This window comes from Ischnura elegans, chromosome 9 (genome assembly GCF_921293095.1).
Source record: "Ischnura elegans chromosome 9, ioIscEleg1.1, whole genome shotgun sequence".
Taxonomy (NCBI): domain Eukaryota; kingdom Metazoa; phylum Arthropoda; class Insecta; order Odonata; family Coenagrionidae; genus Ischnura; species Ischnura elegans.
Window position 1 is genome coordinate 25744974 of NC_060254.1, and position 12002 is coordinate 25756975.

At 37.2% G+C, this 12002-nt stretch overlaps 1 long non-coding RNA gene across 1 annotated transcript in view; it reads left to right on the plus strand.

Moving 5' to 3' along the window:
* The window catches only part of LOC124165425, a 134127-nt gene that overhangs the window by 83877 nt on the left and 38248 nt on the right, over nucleotides 1-12002 (plus strand). The gene's annotated exons all lie outside the window — the stretch shown is intronic.

A 12002-nucleotide genomic window follows, 5' to 3' on the forward strand; every position in this document is an offset into this window, starting at 1 on the left:
GAATCGATGTACTCTAGAACCTGATTCTATCTTGAGCCCCCACTTTATCTCTGTGGTTCAGATTATCAGACTTCAGCTGAGTTTTAGTAAAGAGTTCTATTTTAGAACATGACTTCTACTCAATTCACTTGAGTAATTGTGGTAAATACGGTGGATAATCCACGACAGAAGGTAAACTAAATTGTAATTTCCACACTGTAGTATATAATTCCTCTACCGACCATGATTTCGACATTATATGTCATTCTCAAGGTACGTCTAAAAAGTTCATTTGTGGATTAATGCATGGAAGTGTTGAAATTTCCACTTGTTTTTTTTATATTTTATCATGGATAAAACGCATTTCCACCAGGTCAACTCTGAAATGATTCCATACGCTCGCCGATAAAATTAAAAAATATTCAATCTTCTAAAATTTTGTCACTCATTGTTATCAAATACTAGCATTGCTGGAGTATAAACTCGTAGAAATATTTTTGCGTGAGATATTTCAATTCAATAATGTGAGGTGACGGTGGCGGACCTCTTGGAACTTGGCCATTCAATTTGAGTCAAGACTCATCTTATCAACTGTAGAGTATAGTCTAAACGAGATTTGGGGCTCATAATACCCACGTGGCAACCAAGACGAGTTTAAGTCCGGTTAGGACTTGAGTATGGTTCTGGTATATGGCCCTAAGAACTTGGATAGCGTTGTTGTCTTAGCAGTGGCCTGTAAGGTAGCCCAGATATTAAAGCTGAAAATCAGCTGTAACCTGCGACTTATTTGAAACAGCCAGTTGACTTGGAATCTTTTGGCAACCACCCCTAGCCTCATTCGGTGCTTCGTCACTGATGTTTTTTTGACTCAATCTCTAATTATGTACCAAATTTCCCGTCAATGAAATTAATAATTTTCAAAGAAGTCGGAGTTTAAAAGATAAATTCAGTGGACTAAAGCCTAAGATAGATAGCATTACTGGAGTTTTAAATCACTCGTGAAAATATTCTAGTAAATATCCGTTGTACGTAGTTTATTAGAGGAATATTTTCCTCAGGCAACAATGGAGAAATTTCCGACCATTAATGATTACGGCATGTCAGGAATGTATAAAACTCTTTCCTTACCTCATCCAGAGAAGATGCGCAGCGTATCCATCCCATCTTGAAATGTCTTGTTCAACCTCATTGTGATCGACACGTCATAAAATATTCATCTCCACTTTAGCCTCTCAACCATTTTCACCCCATCCTTGCCGTTAGGGTTGTAGTTAACGACCGCTAGCGGGCTGATTTTTCTCGTAAGATAGCTTGTGACGGCTGCCTTACCTAACGCTACTGCGCTCGCCGCTTTTCTTTTGTCTTCATTTGATTCCACCCCCGACCGCGGAGGGCGCACCGGGCGGTGGGCAGAAGGTGAGCCCGTGAGGCATAAGAGAGGGTAGTCCAGTAGTGGGGTAGTCCAGTAGTGGGGTAGTCGTTCCGAGGAGTCGCGAGGGCGAGGATTGCCGTAGACAGCGAGGTATTTATTTTTGACAGCGTTGTTTTTTTGGCGAGACTAGTGCCAAGAGTTTAGTTAGTTAAAGTCCAGTTTATACCTTATTTTTTAAAATCCCAATTCCCTTCCCCATATTCCCGGTGATGAAAAGGGAGTGGTTTGGTCGCTAGCGCAATCCTCCCAACTTACTGAGGGTATTACATTCCCCTACAGGGGAGTTGGTTCAATTCCGAGTACGGGCGGAATTATTTTTCTTCCTTACTCAGAATCCCGTACTGGCACCCAATAATTCCAACGAACCTAGACCCACGGCTTAACCCCTGTTACAAGCTCCTCTATTGAATCAAGGAAACTTTGTGATCTTTTATTCGGAGAATAATCTTAGTTGACAGGTGTCGTCCAAAGCATGGCCCGCGAGTAAATTTCCAACACACCAACATTTTTCCCCGATGAGTGTTTTCCCTTTCAGTACCACGGGTTGGGATGATATTTGGAGTTGACGATTGACGACTGACGTGATTTGCTCCATGAAGGAAGGGTACGGAAGGAATTTTGATCTTGAATTGTTACATTAATGAGAAATCGTCTCCCATGATTGTCACGAAACCGTCAATGAAAAATTATTTTACTTTATGCATGTGTTTTACATTATTTAAAAAATAATCCATTAAATATGCATGCATGCATGACGGTTATGCAAATTTGAACATGCGTTACAGACATTAAAAAAATCGCCGAACCCTGCACAAAGTCAAAACGAATCGTATGATATTTTGTGAGAAGCGATCGACAACCGAGGTAATTGGCGCTCTCTAGGAAGGGTAGCGAAAGAAAGTTTGATCTAGAAGCGGGGTGTGAAATATTCTCACCCTATCGTCACGAAACCTTGAATGAAAAATCAATTTTCAATGAAATTTATGCGAATTTTAATATGCTCAGGAAAAACTTGACACAACTTTTATGAATTCAAGAAGAAATCCACCGCCCCCACCTTTTGAGTATCCTTTTCGGCATGAATGTGTAGTGCTATATCAACTACAGTCCATTAAATAACCCACGCCGGCAAACTAAATTAAACATGCGTCAAAGACATTAAAAATTACCGAATCCTGCTCGAAGTCAAAACGAATCATATGAAATGGAATGGCATTTGGAGGAGGCGACCGACGGTTGAGGTCAATTGCACCACGAGAGAAGGGAGGAGAAAAACCCGGTGTCGACGTTAGACTTCTCATATTAGAAGGTGGCTACTGAACTACGGATTTACGTCCCATTCGGGTCACGCAGTGCTGCACTTAAAATTCCCTTCACGAAGCACTCAAGCAACGATCGGGCATTATGTGGAAAATATCCGCCACCGCCGGATTTGAACCCACACCGGCCGGGTGGAAAGCTAGCACAGTATCCACCACACTAACCCATATCCCCGTGGTCAGTAAGAGCTTCTATGTTATGGCAGAGGGTATGCTGCGCAGTTTAATGTTGAATTGGCGATGCCACGTGTCGGTGGATGGAGATCTTGAGCCATTTGATTTCTCCGTAGCTATAATATGCACATTAATATGCATAAGTGCTTTACACCAAATTTATGATTAAAATAATTTCTCATTCACCGTTTATTTTGAGAAGAATAATTTTGTACTCCTAACACATGAAAAACACGTTTTCCGTAATAATTCATTTCACTGCGTTAACATTTTCCTCCGCAAGTATTTTATTTAAGCCATAAAATTTGAGAAATGATTATTTATTAAGATAAAATCATCAACATCCAAATTTCAAGCGTTATCTTCTCCTCTTTTACATTCGTATTTGATTAGAATCCTTGAAAATGCAATTCTTTTTTGCACATTTTGGTAAAAATTCGATGAACACGTGATAATTAACGATTTTAAACTTCGAAATTTTCATTCTGTACTTCCTCGAATAATTCTCGAGCACTGGAAGTGTTATCATAGTTATTTCTTGATATTTTTAATTTGCCGACTGAAATAAAAGATTATTCTTACATCGTCACCAGAATACTTATTACAGTTTAAGTATTCAAACCATCAGCAGTTGTATTATTTTTGGCGTTGAAAGGACCATCATATCTTATCTTGGTGAATTACTACTAAAAGGTTTATTTCTCTATTCACAAAAATCATAACCCTATCAGATATCGCAATCGTTTTTTGGATTCAGCGTGAAATTACGTAGAAGTGAAAATTATTTTTTAGATCTATCATTTAACCCGAAGCTGCAGTTTTGGTCTTCGCTTGGTTTATCTGTTGTTCAATGTTTTCAAAATATATTGATGCTATTCCAGTACTTAAGTTATTTTCATTCATGCAGGAAAAAATACTGCCAGCCTACCTCTATATAACTATTTGATGATTCGCTTGAAAATTAGCGTGCGTGCACAACATGGGCGTATTTTTTTTAAGCAGCATCACATTCAACCTCCAGCAATTGTAAACAGTTTCTACATATTATACAGCTGTATATTTCACTAATGTTTTACTCCATTATTCCTGTATACTTCTGTCTTATTGACGCTAAATTATATTTATTTCTGGAGATATATTGAAATAGGATTTGTATTTTATGCTCTCGAATACAGTAGTCTCGCATTTTAGTAAATTATGTGGGTCATGAGAAATACACGTAAATTATTTGCGAAAATGCACTTTGCTCTGCGCCTGAAGCCATTCAATGATAATTTTTTTCCACCTTTTTTCTTGGTTAGTATTTATGGAGAAATTTTAAGCTTTCAGTCTGCCTAGTTAAGGAAATTATGCAAATTTGATAGTGTTTTGCAGTGGAGAACTTTTTATTTCTTGTATAGGAGTATTTGAATATATTTTCCTTAGTAAGATTACGGAGCAGAGAGGTATTTTGAACAGAAAAACCATCTGCGAGAAGATAAAATCCCATCAAATATTGAGGATTTCCGTCGGTTCGTATTATGGGATACTTTCCTTGTTTGCCTCTGAGAGCGGATGCAGTATTTCCTATACGAATGCGTTTTGATCTTCCGTCCATATCGATGCCAAATATCATTAGCGAAATAGATTAGCGGCGGATTTTTGTCGATGCTTTCAATGCTATGATGCTCCATGATCTTGGAGGGTCTTCCGCATAAGTCAACAATGCTAGAATTCGTTTGACGCAGCTCTCCATTCCCCTATCCTAGCAACTAATCTTTTCGTAGATACATATTTCTTCTCCTATAGGTCCTCAATATCCTTGCCTTGTAATTGGAAGATTGTCTTCATCGAGTCACCTTGTCTCATGAAGTGGCCAACTAAGTTTTCCCGTCTTCGACTCAGGGTTATAGTATTACCTCTTTTCTTTCACTGCTCTTAGCACTTCCTCATAAATTACACGGTCAATCCATTTTTTCTTCATCATTCTTCGGTAGTACCACATTTTGAATACTTCTGCTCTTGACGGCAGTTAATGTCCAAGTTTCGCTCTCATAGAGAATCATGCTTCATATGTAGTATCTGATGAATGATTTCCTTACTTCTATGGTTTTATTTTTATTGTCAAGTAGATTCTTCTTTTTTTTAAGAATGCTCTCTTCGTCTTTGCTATTCTACAGGCTATTTCTTCGGCCATCGTTTGTTAGCCGGCTTCTCAGTTAACAAAACTCTTTCATCATTTCAATATTTTGTTTTCCTAGCTTAATTCTGTCCCAGCCTCCTCCCTATTCATATTTTTTCCGGTCCACATAATGTGCCTCAGATTCTACTTTTTGTATTATTCATCCAGGCGCCCTACATAGAGTATTGCATTCAAAGGGTACATGTTCCTAACAGAGTTTCCAAGCTGGGTTTGCTGTCATTATATGCTAAAATGGGCTGAGAGGCAACGTTAAAACACTTCCTATGCAGATCCGCACCTTCAATAGATTTCAAATAACCTTCGTTCTCGGTGAATCATAGCTACGAGCTCAATCCATCGTGCGACGTCGGGAATCTGGGACACTAACTTATTCTCTATTGGCCAACTCAGGGAGAGGAGCCTCTCCGATCCTGAGGGTATTTAGATACCCGGATACAAGCATCGGGATCGTGATCTCTCAGGAAATGAACTGAAAAGTTAACGGGGCAAATAAGCGTTTGCTGATAATAAATGCAGCTTGAAAAATAAGATGAAATGTCTCTTGGATCATATATGTGTGGTGAAGTCGTAAAAAATATAGCTCTTTGAGAAAGAAATGGAGAACATTTTTCGTATGGTTTGAAATATAAATAACTTTGATAGTTTCCTTGGCCATAAAAGACATGGACTGGATTACATAATAATAGTAAAAAATAATAATGGGTTTGCCTGAATGATTAATATTCCGAGTATTTGCGATTATATTATTATTTACTATGAAAGTATTTTATCAGTTATGGTAGGTTTACGGGGGTGCTTTGCGAGTTAGTTAAGCGAGCCTAGATTTAACCTCCCCCTCCAGTTCACCCGAGGCTATTTACTCCATCCCCTTGCCTTCCCCTTTTTCTAACAATAGACTCTATTCTTCTCTTTCTCCTCCATCGGATGCTAATCACTCTTCTAACACTTTTCAAATCTTCTTCCCGATCAGTACTCTTTCAATCTAAGCATTCTGTTGCCTCCATATCTCATACAGGAACATCATCTCATCCAACGCCACGAATACAACTTCATCTTTCCTCTTCTTATCCACCCTTTTCACCTTTTCTCTCCTTCTCCATACCCACATCCTCCGCTCCTTTCACGTCTTCTATTCAAAGTGTCCATGTTTCCGCAATGCGTAGTGCTATTCTTAAAATCACACTCTTCATTAGCCTTTTTTATATATATGGGCATTACTAATCATTCAGTCTTGCAACCTATGGAAAAGTCGAGAAGATGAAATGAAACTTAAAAGAATATCCTAGAAGTGCGAAGGGGCTTAGAAAAATAACTCAACCCTCTACCTTGAATGCGTGAAATTCACAAGCTTATGACTTAGTTTGGGGTAATCTCTACCCTCACCGTAAACAAACCATCCTTCCGGTTGAATCAATGACTGAACGAAACATAGCACTACTCTCACCATCTCTTATCTATTTATGAATTTTCCTTAGCTTACAACGTAGACTACGTTTATGAATAACGTATGTTACGTTTACACAATCATCCTCCTTAAGTTATTAATACCGTCTCTGTTTTTTTTCTCAAGTGCTGCCCAAATATTTGTACTGATCCTACTTTACTAGCTTGAACCCACCTACTTTCATCTTAAGACACATTTCGAGCGCGCGATACTTTTCAAAACAGCTTTAAGAACTTCTATATTTCTGAAAGCTTTCTGTTGTCGCTGACGATTTGGGGTTACATATTGTTCATTGTGTGTAATACGCAATATTTATTTCACGCTCTCTTTCTGATCTTATATTCTCTAATAGCTGCGTTCTGAAATTTTAAATTTCTTGGTAATAGCTGGAAACTGAATATAATTCAAATGGTACTTGACGCTCCTTCAACGGGAGTGTGTGTTAGTATCCTGTCCCACCCTCATCACATTCTTTAAATTTGCTTTCAGATCAACCCGACGCGATGCAAACAAACAGAATACGCAATGAATTGGCTGCTTTGCAGACGTTTTTGCTCCCAGTATCATTAACTTTATCAACAAATGTGCCAAGAGCGTTTTGATACTTTATTTGTCAGTGTTAAAGTAATTGCCTTGATAATAATTTCCAGGAATGTGTTGAAATATCATCCCTGACGTTGCATAATTTTCACAGGCGCATCATACATGCAGTCTTTTTCCTCCTTCCGTTTAATGCATGCTTATACGCCGTGTGAACCATCAATTCTCGACTTTAATCCACTTCCCTTCTGAAAAATTGCCAAAATTCGATGCTGCTCAGGACTAAGCAGACCTTTATAAAAAATGTTTTTTAAAAATATTTTCATTGAAAGCATTATCTGCATGTGCGATTTTTAAGCATTTTATTCCAAAATGTTGTATTTTAGTAAGTTAGACTAATGCTTATCACTTATTTTGAGTGAAATAGTTGTCTAGCATTCTTGGTATTCCATCAATTCAATAACGCAGACCTATGGTGTGATGGTATAGGCTGAAGGCTTCCATAAATAAATAAAAACGCCATAATACATTTTTTAAATTCAGTTTTCTTCTACTTAGTGAAAGTGCAAAAAATCGACCGTCATGGGAAACTCTCATTTCGTTGTCACAAAAGATTTTTTATGATGTTTTTGGACCTCGTTCTACTTGCACTTTTACCTCTCAGTACTGTTTATATCCTGATTATTATCCGGTTTTATTGTTATTAATGAGGAAAAATTTCATCTTGATTTCAATTATTCTGTATTAATTAAGCAATGCAGTATGTCCATCCAGCCATTGCAAATATATCCATCTCTTCACGAGGATAAATAGCTCTTTTTTAACGTTCAAATATTTTCAGTTTACTCTTTTTGTTTCGTCGAAACATTATGTGGGCATAGTGAAATACAATTTTATGTCAGCAACGATATTTGGTAAAACTTCCTGAAGATAGATCTCTTTTTTTGCAGCCAACAGTTATTGCAAAAACTGTTGGAGTCAATATATAATTAAATGGCTAATAATTGAAGTTAGCCCTTACAATTTTATAACTTATCAGCATTTAATCATTGGGGAAAGGGTTGTAAAATCAGGGCGAAAAAAGGCTCCTTCCCTTTCATTTAACAAGGTGAATGGGTTGCTATGCACATTTTCTCAAGTTACTATGGTTTTTCTTTGCGTTTTCTATAACACAATCGATTACTGTTTTCTGAAGTGGACAAAAGTAAGGAAGTTTGGGGTTGGTTTTATCAAGGCGTTTCCAGAGTATGATAATTATAATTTCTAAAAGACATTAACCAATTATTATTCAAAACATGATGATCATTATAATGGAATACTGTGCGGTCGTATAATTACATAGCTTTATTCCAACAAGAGAGTTTCAAAGCGTAATGTCGTGGAATTCTAATATCCTACAGATTCATCCGATTTAAATGAGTTTTGTAATACATTCAGCCGTGGAGGTAATGCAAAATGTATGGGAATCAGTCTAGAGTTTGAATGCTTTGTGGCATATGGCAACCTCTTACGAGCATTGCAGTTCAAAGTGACAATGAAAGGCGTAATGGGAGTACGAAGCACGCCATTTAGTAATGTTTGATTTGTTGCTCGGTTACTTTGGCTGGTTGAGTAAGGAGAAGTTCGATTTGGAGACTGCTTTGTTGCAGTTGGAGACTAATTTGTAAGTCGGTCTGTATAGGGTAGACATACAAGGATATGCTGAATTTAACCTGGATGATTGGATGCTTTCAGGAGATAAATTAATGCTACTTCTATAATAGGGACTTGTTCGCAGCAGATTAAAGCGGTGAGGGTCGAACGATGATGAAGAAACATTGTTCCACGGGCCAATTGTCTTGGGTAGCATGTTTGTGCTTGGATATGCAGAAGAGGAACACATAATGTAGTGGTATAGTTGCGACGTTACGCGTAACTAGGAGAGAATTTTGCATGTTCCAGCATTAGTTTCCTTCCCTCGAAAATGATAGTTTTAAAATCGTTACCTAGCAAAGCCTGTTAACTGGTATATCATAAATAAGCATGACACCAACGTTTTTTCATTACAATTTTTATGTAGTTTCATCAAGTATTTTTAAGAGAAAATGCTTAGGCTCACAATTTATAAAATTTCCTGATGAAAATTGAGGCCAACTATTGTACGGACTGCTACTATAATTGTGTGTTATTTTTAACGTCTAATAAAAGGAACTCATATAAGTTTAATGTTAATTAAATTTGGCGCACATATCAGAAAAGGTTGCACGTTTTGCTGAGAGTAAATCAAATTTTGACCTTTTGGACCCCATGTGGGTAAAAACTCAAAGTTTTATTTTGACTAATGGGTTTCGAATGCTAAAAAATAAATACGTAATAAAAGTCTGTATTGCTCGGTGAAAAAATAATTTGCAAAAGCTCCAATCGTTATCCAATACAGTCCACATACCAGTGTTATCAACTTAATGACCTCCAGGAGTTATATGTGGGTTAAATTTCACTGCGGTTGGTTCCAAAGAATCAGGACAATCAATATGCTTAACTTCAGGTTTTTCATGCTAAAAAAAGGCAATGTCGAAGCCCGAAAATCCCAATTTTCAACGAATCAACATCCAGCGGCCAAACGGAGGTTAAAGGACACTAGAAGATTTCTAATTGGTCATATGAAGTTTAGGGTTTCAGCGAATTTTTACAATGTCATTGATAAATTTAAAAATGAAGACCGTAATAGAATACAAATTCACATGAAAAATGCGAAAGCTTTAAACTGCACATCATAAGAAATTTTTGACACATCCTTTTCGTTATTAAAAGTCGCAAATGCGATGCATCCATGTGGCAATTAGACAGGCCTATTAAAGTTCTGTTTCTGAGTGATACATATCTTATTTATAACATAAAAAAGTTTTCATGCCGTCAATCAACACATAAATAAATGTGATTCAATATAATTTGCATCGTATTAGAACCAAATGAGCGGTCTAAGAAGTATTGCCATTAAAACTCGTGAGATAGAATTTTGCGAGGGAAAATTATGCGATCGTTTTCACTGTTGTCAAAAAATTCGTCAAGAATGGGATCAAATTTTATTACCCTTTTGGAACATATTGTATTATTTTATAGATTTTTTTCATAGATCATTTCACACAATGCTAATCACAATTTCGCACAATTTCACTCAGAGGAGGCACTACTGCTCTGGTCTAAGTTTTTTATCTAAAATTGTAAATTGGTTGTTTCCATCGCAAATCATCGTAACAAACAAAGTCGTCACGAAACCATATCATGAAATCATTACGTGCCATTTATGGGATTTTTAATTTTACATCGGAACAACTTGACTTGAACATAAAAGAGGAATCAACCTTCCCGGCCTTCTGAATATCCATTATGATAAGAGAATTACGATTATATTAATTTTATCCATGTATTTATTTATTATTACATATTGCAACAAGAAGTCAAGCAGGCCTGGTGGCAGTATGAGATTTAAATAATTGAATGATAAGTCATTATATCTAAGAGCAAAGTAAAGAGACCGAAAATACACCAAGGGCATACAAATAAATTCATTAATTCGAATACCATAAACCAAACAAATGAAGTTGGAACCAAATAACCCAACTTCCAGCTCACTTAAATTAGACACAGTGTCCTCAACCAAAAATCGATGGACACTTAAAAATGTTAGCGTTTGCCGGGAATGTCTTAAAAATGTCTTCAGACAAGTCGTTCCACTCATTTAAGTATATCGGGAATACCCACGGCGACAACTCTGCGAATTCATCCCCAATTTGCCAAAATCCACAGAGAAAAAGATTTAACGTCGGAGATTTAAAATGATTATTCTGTGTGGATTTTTTGCACAATTCGTGAATTGTGGGTGACCCCGTAAAGTGACTACTGTGACTTTATTCATCCAGGTATACTAAAATTAGTCAAGAGCGAACACTTCTATGGCATATACATAGTCTATGTGTTCAAAGTACGGTCTTTGCTCGGCTGTGGCGCAGTGCGCACGATTTGGACTGCCTGTGGCATCATATGCTCAGCAGTCCATACCACCTTGTTTGGTATAGTCCTCTTTCCACAGGTAGGTTTACTGGATAGGCAGCTTAAATGGATCAACCGCTCGGCCAGAAATCGAGAGAGTCCGGGTTCGAATTCCGGTCAAGGCGAATGATTTTTTGTCTGCGGATTTCTCGCACGAATCGTTTCGCTCCTATATTCCTCTATTCAGGAAGGATCAAAATGCCCGTTTTATACTTATTGAACTTAAAATTAAATATATAAATTAAAATATTTAAATATAAAATTAAATAGATACTTAAAATCCGAATTCGTTCCTTGCTATGTAGAAGAGTGAGTCCAGATTTTGACCTATATCCATCCAGCCCCGAACTTTTATAAAGGCTTTATAAAAAACCACACATAACCTACTAATGGTTCTTATAACCGTTAATGGTTTCCATCCCAAACACCCTTGCATCTGTAAAATAACCCACGCTGGTACATAGATTTGAACATGAGTTAAAGACATGAAAAACTACTAAAACCTACTCGTAAGTCAAAAGGAATGATATAGTATTTTGAGGACGCGGCCACAGCTGACATCCTTTGCCACATGGAGGATAGGCAGAGAGAAAGCACCGAGTCAGCATCATTCTGTTCTAAAGTATTGGAGTCAAGGAACCCGGACCCACAGAATGAGAAACTAGCACTCTTCCACCACGCCTACCTGAATAAATTTTGGTAATAATTTCATTGTCAGGGCTTTCTTCAACCAATGACCAGTTAATTACACAATGACTCCTTTAGTTTTCGTGATAAGTGTTGGCAGCAAAAAAGAAATATATCTTTAGACATTTTTACCAAATACTTTATCATGATATTTCGTCATGTTCCTTTGAATATCCTCATAAAACAAATCGGGCAATGTGAAAATATTTGCACGTC